This window comes from Gymnoscopelus braueri (assembly GCF_963280865.1).
Source record: "Gymnoscopelus braueri genome assembly, chromosome: 24".
Lineage (NCBI taxonomy): Eukaryota > Metazoa > Chordata > Actinopteri > Myctophiformes > Myctophidae > Gymnoscopelus > Gymnoscopelus braueri.
The window spans coordinates 6,426,849-6,435,680 of record NC_137626.1 but is presented as its reverse complement, the minus strand read 5'-3'; positions in this window follow the sequence as shown (position 1 = coordinate 6,435,680).

Here is an 8,832-nt window from a genome sequence, read left to right as displayed (position 1 = left end):
CATGAGTGACAAACAGTGCATGTGTGAGTGCCAGGACACTACATGGAGACGATTCGTGGGGAAATAAATAAGGTTTGGAGCGACACAATTAGCCGAATTAGCCCCATGCTGTAGCCTCCATTCTAGCTGTGGGAGGGGTCTGCAGAATGGAGAACAGGGGCTTCTATGAAAAAAGTCAACTGCATCAGCTATGTTGGTGACTGATTATAGGCAGATCCACACGTATTTTGGTCTGGATCTCTCCTTTAACCACTTAAACCCCGTATGGTTGAGCGGAGTACCTCAGGGCTCTATACTAGTATCTTTTCTGTTTTCCTTTAATGCGGGGAAAGCTTCAGCTGAAAATAGCAGATCGACATGCTTTACAACGCGTCGCAGCGCGACGCGTTGTAAAGCTTGTCTGTCTGACTATTTTCGGCGAATGCTTTCCCCGCAATGCGGACGCTGGTGTCTAAGTGGTTAACTGTCCAAACGGTATAAATTAAAAAAAAACATTACGTGTCTAAATGATGTTATGGATGGATTGCAACGTCGACAAACTCACCAGACGGTTCCAGCAGGTGATTTATAGCCAACATGCTATGCTGTAAGGTGATGGATGTTTGATGTTTCAGCAAGTTTCTATAACCGAACAAAGACATTGGCAGCACTATCTCGACGTGAACCGTGGCGTCCCAATTCTGGGCTATGTCGAAATAGCCCGACAGTTGTGCGAATATAGACAATCTACAAGCTCACAGTGCATCACAAGACAATCGATCTACAAGCTCACAATGCATCTCAAGACAATCCATCTACAAGCTCACAATGCATCTCAAGACAATCTACGAGCTCACAATGCATCTCAAGACAATCTACAAGCTCACAATGCATCACAGCACAACAACGTTGTGAGCTTGTAGAAGGGGTTTGGTGTAGAGGGGGAAAAGGAGAGGGCCAAATATAGACCCTTGGGGAACCCCTGTCAACAAAGTATATACGGTATTTCACTTGAAAACATTTCTGTTAGCCACGTTGGACTCATCGGAAACACACAGCTCTGGTTCTGGTGACTGATATTGTCCTTCAAATGCGTATGTCGATTAATTATTCCATGCATGAATTTCATCGATTTCATGCACGGACATTAATTACAGAAAATGTGAACGTAATTAAAAAACTAATTTGGCCGAGCAGACATGAAAATGACCCCGGGAAGTGTTTTAAAGTGAAATACCCCTGTAAGTGGCTATGATTTGAGGTGACTATTTGTTCGTGCATTATAATGTTATTTTCCATCTCTTCTGACAACGACAGTGTATGTCAAAGTGTGTCGATTGGTATACATTATTCACATTCTGCTTGACCAAGAAAATGTTCTCTTTTAACTTATATAATTCAAAACAGTATTTTGATACGAAACATTGTGTGATATTGCAGAGACTGATTTCTCAGCAGGACAGTTAATGAGTGGAAATTGACATTGATTCAGTTTTATTGGATTTCTTTTTTTGCTCTTTCACTTGAAGGCGACGTATGTCGTGTTTTTTTTCCCCGAACCGCATTCATCATGCAGATTATTGCTCTGGCAAACCCATATGGGAACTGCAGGGTCTTTGCATCTGTTTTAATAACGGCGCGGGGAGTTTCCCCCGCTGCGTGTGTCATCTCTCCGAAAACAGCTAAATGAAAAATGCTGATGCAGTGTCTGCTGCCTTGTCCTCATTTGTAAATTATTTTTTGTCTTCGACAGACTGGTGCCTAGGACTTTTTTTTATTTTTGTTTTATGTGTTACATATTTTAATAAAATATTTTCTACCCAAAAACAAAGGAAAAACTTGAAAAATTAGAACTTGATTATTGCTGAGTTAGGTGACAGTAAAAAAGATTTAAAGTGAAACAACGACTAGGTTTTAGTGTGCCCACTGTGCTGAGGGGGAATAGCAGACATTAGAGTTGAATAATGTCACTCAAGGACTTTGAAATCATAATAATAATGATGATAATAATAATAATAATAATAATAATAATAATAATAATAATAATAATAATAATAATAATAATAATAATAGTAAAAAGTAGCCTTGGGAATCAACTGTTCCCAATTCATTTGGCTCATAGGTCAGGAGCCTATCTCCTGTTTCTGTAGCATGTGGCGGCTCGATGTACATAAGTAAATGGTGCATTTATATAGCGCCTTTATCCAAATCGCTTTACAACGAGTGTGCATTACACATTCACCCATTCACACACCGATGGCAGAGGAAACCATGCAAGGCACCAACCTGCTCATCGGGAGCAATTAGGGGTTCAGCGTCTTGCTCAAGGACACTAACTCTGGGGGGAGCCCGCTCACTGCCCTGAGCCACTGCCGCCCCTAAGTACACCCTCTGGACATGACACTAGTATGTCACACGATGTACAAGTACCAGTGGTGTAAAGTAACTAAGTACATGTACTCAAGTACTGTACTTAAGTACACTTTTGAGGTACTTTTACTTTACTGGAGTATTTCCAATTGTCTGTACTTTTACTTCTACTCCGCTACATCTCAGAGGCAAATATTGTACTTTTACTCCACTACAATTATTTGAAAACTAGTTACTTTGCAGATGTAAATTATTACATTATAAAACATACATTAACCACTTTAGCCCTATTGTATACCTAGGCTATTTGAAAATAGCCGATCTACAAGCTCACGACGCGTTGTGAGCTTGTAGATCTGCTATTTTCAAACATTTTAGTAATTTTACTTTTGGTACTTTTAAGTACTTTTTGATACCAATACTTTTGTACTTTTACTCAAGTAAATTTTTAATTCCGAACTTTTACTTGTAACAGAGTATTGATACTTTTACTCAAGTAAAACATTTGAGTACTTTTTCCACCACTGATGAGTACACCCCCCTGGACATGACGGCGAACGCTATATGTCACAGCCAGGTACTCGCGCCTCAATCCAACCTGCTGATGCTGAGTACCAAGCAGGGAGGCTTTGGTTCCCATTTTTATAGTGTTTGGTATGACGGCCAGGAATTGAACCCCCGACCTCCCAATTTCAGGGCATACACACAAGACCACTGAGCTAGCTAATCATCATCATCATCATAAGGTCAAGAATGCTAAGATAAAGTATATCTTGCGACAACGTACGCGGAGACGCTGCGGTGAGTGAGGAGTGACGCAGTATTCTTCCCGTGCCGTATGCTTCAAAGGAGCCAAGTGGATCAGAGAGCACTTTAAAAGGCTGAGAAAATGCTCGACTTTGCATTTCGGATGGAGGAAGTTACGTCACTCGCTTCCAACCGTTGCTGTGGGAATTATGATGCAGTCACGGTCTCCTTTCCCATGCAGAGAGAAGAAACATCTGGATGGAGGAGGGGGGGGGGGGGGTGGGGGGGTTAGTGCACCAGTTTTCTGATCTGACAGAAAAGGGAGTATAGAAGGGAGTTACCCCATCCAAACTTTGAGATTTGACCTATTATCGCTGTCGGGCAGAAATGGATCTCACGTTTTTTTTTCATGAATTAATGCTCCATTTCATACGTTGGCGTATGACAGTGTCAGTGTCAGCTTATTTACAAGCTAACAATGCATTGCAATACTAATAGCTGAGATTTATATAGCCTAGTGCTTTTCTAAGTACCCAAAGGGACTTTACATAAAGAAAAGGAAGGAACCAACTTCAATAAGAAAACCGAAAACAATATAATAAAGATTGAAATCGATAAAAGGTTAAGCATGGGCTGGGAAGACATCCTAACTAGACCTCAGCTGGGGAAAGCTATCCTGAAGAGGTGGGTTTTGAGTGAGGTTTTTAAGGCTTAGCTTGTAAATCAGCTATTTGCGCTATTTGTGAACACTTTTGATCTCTCAAAATAAATCTTCCAAAATATCCACAGGGTTTCAACATTTTCAAAAATAGCACAAATACCTGTCCTACAAGCTGACAACGTACTCCGATATGATGTGATGTGAGCTTGTAGATGGGCTACTTTGGCTATTTCCTTTTTCTTTCCTTTTTTTAGCTATTTGTGGGACCCTGGCACGGAGCCGCTTGAGGAACGAACCCCTGTGGTGTGGAGCGACGGTGCCGTTTAGCTCTGATCTTTCAGACGGAACCCGTTTTGGTGGTTTATACAAGCCCTTTATTTTCCAGGTGCATGCAGTGATGCGCGGCTGGCTGCCCCTCCATATGGTATACTACACACAGTAAGCACCGCATGTCAGCCTAACATGCGAGACTTTATGGCCCTCTGCTCTGCCGTGACCTCCAGGTATTATAGAGTTGTCTGTCTGTGACCCCCGGCTAGACAGCGGAACACAGCAGCTCACATGCTGGGACCACCTGTCTCCATCATGTGTGACCCTGTTACCTCCATATAGACCGTAAAAAAAGAATATGGTTTCTACTGACCGTAAATTAAGCCTATTTTTGCAGCGATTTCAAATCCGCCATCTTTCTATATCCGGTTGATATCCGGTCCGAAATGCATACTGTACGTAAATTAATGCTATTGGCTGAAACCGCAGCGAGGGCGTGTCTTCACACGGTAGAACCAGTAGAAACCCTAGAAACATCACCCTACTTCATCATCAATTTTAAAATAAATGGGACCATTATTGATCAAAACGCACATCATGGTGATTTGAAAGAAGACTTTAAACTAGCGACTGGAAGCATATCGTATTTATGACAATGTTTATCAAGGTAATAAAATCAAGTGTAAAGTTCGGCCAAAAACCCATCCGCTTGAATAGAGCCTAATTGCTTCTGACACCAGCAGTGGTGAAACAGCGAGACTACAGGCCATTCATATGAACTGTCACACTTCCTATATAGCCTCGATTTACAAGCCGGATGCTAACCCCTTGGTTACCTCGCAGGCAGGCTAACCTATCATGCTCTCTGAGGTTTACACGGCCCTATGCCTGCATCGTGGTTATAATAGTTACAGTAATGGGATAAGCAGGCGATATTGCGTAATATAAGCCTACAGTAGTATTTTGGTAGTATAACCTGATAAGCCCTGCCGGTCGCGGAATAAGATTTCATTTTAATTTAACCCATTAAGACCTGAGGCGATTCTTAAAATGGTTTTCTAAATCCAAAAAACAGGTTTCTTTTGAATAATAAAAAAAAAAATCAAAACGATTTAAAACAAATATCAGATATACAAGCTCATAGTGCGGCACTCGGTGTCGCGCTATGAGCTTGTAAATCTGATATTTTTGAATAGCCAAAGAAATCTAAAGTGACTGCGACAGGGAGGGCTTACCAGGCTAGTATTTCGGGTGGATGTGAAATTCTATCTTCCATTTATCTGAGTAACTGTATGTTTTGTTATTATCTTACACAATACCTGTTCTGATCTTGTTGAATTTCGGTCCTTACAAATAGCCTAAAAACTAACACTAACACTAGACTAATCAAAACAAACACATATCTAGCAAACCCACTTTAAATATATATTCAAAACTAAACTGAAATTGAAAACAAGAAATTCTAAATTATAATAACCTGGCTCTACACAGGAGATAACTTTTTACCGCCTTTCTTTTCTCCATTCTAACGTGATGGAATATTATGCAAATGTGTGACATGACATCACAATAAATCAGCAGAGAAGAGGTTATTTCTATTCATCAGGGGGCATATTCTTGGCCCATATGCCACAGAACTAAGTGAAACAGGGGAGAAACGGGAAGCCGTATGATCTATGATTGTCTGGTTTTGTGATTTCAACTGATTTGACGCATCAAAGGCCTTCAGCGGTGGAGCCCTCTGGGCCTTGTTGCTGCAAACACGATCCGGTGGTGGAAAAAGTACTGATATGTTTTACTCAAGTAAAAGTATTAATACCGCAATGTGGAAATTCTCTGTTACAAGTAGGCTAAAAGTCCGGAATTAAAAATGTACTTGAGTAGAAGTACACAAATATTGGTATCAAAATGTACTTAAAGTACCAAAAGTAGAAAGTACTCATTATGCAGAATGTCCCATTTCACAAGTTCTCAAATGTTTAAAATGTATAAAAATCTTTTGAAAATAGTAGATCTACAAGCTCACAATGCGTCACGATGTGACGCATTGTGAGCTTGTAGAACTGCTATTTTCAAATGGCCGAAATGTATATAGGACTGAAGTGATTAATGTATGTTTTGCAATAATCATCAAAATCCTAGTAGTAATTGAAAGTTTTCAAATAATTGTAGTGGAGTAAAAGCAGAATATTGTCTCTGAGATGTAGTGGAGTAGAAGTAAAATGATTGAAAATTGGAAATACTCCAGTAAAGTAAAAAATACCTCAAAATTGTACTTGAGTACAGTACTTGAGTAAATGTACTTCATTTGTACATACAAAAAAATAGGCTCTATACACAGCAGCCACATTGGAAATAAACTGGAGATTTGTTTATTTTTTGTCTTATTCCTAAACCAATCATTTAATGACCGGCGATGACTAACCGGTAGTTTGTGGGACTCAAAGGGTGTCCTACAGAGCAGCCATCCGTTAAGGAAATTATTGGCTTAGGAATGCGACAAAAACTAAAAAGTCTCCATGAATTCAAGACATCATGGCGTGTGTAATTGATAGAACATAAGTCATTTTTTGGCTGAACTACTGCAGTACTCCTTTAAAGTTGTGTTCCATTCTGGTCAAACAGAGTCAGGGTATGGAATCGGATCACTGCCAATACTCCTAACTTCAAATAAAGGTTTCAGAACCTTGAAAACCTTTTTTGCAAGACTGAAAACTCGTTTCGAATCTCTGAAAAAAGTGTTGAATCTCTGAAAAAAGTGTTGAATCTCTGAAAAAAGTGTTGATAGGCCGAAAAAAAATTTCAAAACTCTGAACAAATATTTTACAGTGTTTCGCCAACACATTTTCAGAGTTTCAAATTTGTCACAAACACACTTTCAGAATATGCATTTTGGCACTGTTCTCCCTGGGTATTATTTTGTTTTACATGTGTGAAACCTTGTAAACTCCTGACTTAAAATAAAGGGTTCAAAAGGCTTGAAAATAATTTCAAGACTGAGAACTGGTTTTGAATCTTTGAAAAAAGTGTTGATAGGCTGAAAGTGTTTCTCAAATCCTTGCAAACACATTTTACAGTGTTTCGTCAACACCTTTTCAGAGTTTCAAATTGGTCACAAACACACTTTCAGAATATGCATTTTGGCACTGTTCTCCTTGGGTATTATTTTGTTTTCCATGTTAGAAACCTTTTAAATGGGAATCGTTTTTGAAACTAGCAACTTTATTGTTGAAAGACTGAAAAAAAAATCAATGGTTAAACTTTATTTTGAAACATTAGCGTCACACACACACAGCAGCACATTCTCCTCAAATCTCTGAACACACACACACACACGCGCGCGCACGCACACACAGCAGCAGCGGCGGCAGAGGCATGCCATAAGTGTTGAAACTCTGAAACTGCTACTCGAAACCTCGCAGGGAGGCGGGGGGGAGCGGAGGCGGGACCAGAGGCGGGGCCGTTTGAAGTCCATTCCATTCGCTCCAAATGACACACTTCAGTTTTATTCATGGTTTACACAGGAAATAATGAACTGATTACAATAATGTAAATTCTCTCAAATCAGTAACAGGTAGGTGATACATATGCCCATCAAATATGGTTTTATTGAAAGGCAATCCAGGTACCAACATTCGGGGAATATCTGACGGCTTGGAGCGCCTCAGTGCGGCTGCAGAGTTCATCTTGGAATTTGTCATTACAATTTTACTGTAATCCACATTCCTAAACCCCCCCACTCCTACACCCCCCCCCCCCAAAGGGACCCCCCCCGAACCCCCCCCCCCCCCCCTGGCCCAAGGGGTCACTCATAATAATTCTATATCAGCATATTTTGTGCATTCAAACAGAACAGTTGAGATTTCATTTGGCCAGATCTCTGGCAATTGTACTTGAATTCTTATAATTTTAATGTTTATATGGTCTTTCAAGTTTATATTTTCATTTGGTATCAGTCATGAATTTATTAGAATGTATTAGAATTCATTTTCTCTATTGATATCAAGCCGGATTTTTCCACGTGCGCAAGTGCATGCTGTAACATAATAATACACAACGTGTACTGTACATATATATAGCCCACTGTAGGCTAACATTTTTGGGGGTTTTAGCTATGGACCCTCAAGCTCCAAGCTCCACCTTAGCGCCACTAATGGAGCGGTTTCAGAAAAGAAAAATGAAAAAAATTAAACCGAAAAAAAGGTGTGTCTGTCTGTCTGTCTATCTATAAATCTATCTAAATATCTATCTATCTATCTATCAAACTATCTATCTCCAGCATGTTGTTCAACAAATAGCAGATCTACAAGCTCACAACAACTGTTATTGTGAGCTTATCTGCTATTTTCAAATAGCGTATGTATAAAATACGTCTGAATTGGTTAGTGATTTATAATATAATCATTTATATCTGCGAAGTGTAGGATTATTATAATTATTATTATTATATCACAATTAAAGTAAGCGCATCGGTTAGTGTGATTCGGTCGGTCTGTCTGTCGGTCTGTCTGTCGGTCTGTCTGTCTGTCTGTCTGTGTATATGTATCTATCTATCTATGTATCTTGTAGATCGATCGATCTGTCTGTCTGTCTGTCTGTCTGTCTGTCTGTCTGTCTGTCTGCCTGCCTGTCCGTCTGTCTATCTAACTATCTATCTCCAGCAATATGTACCACTTGCCTACAGCTGCCCCCCCCCCCCCCAATAAATAATATCAGTCCAGTAATGACAGCCCCAGATGTAAGCTCCCAACGCGGTGATTAGCAACACGTTGTTCAACAAATAGCAGATCTACAAGCTCGGTTAC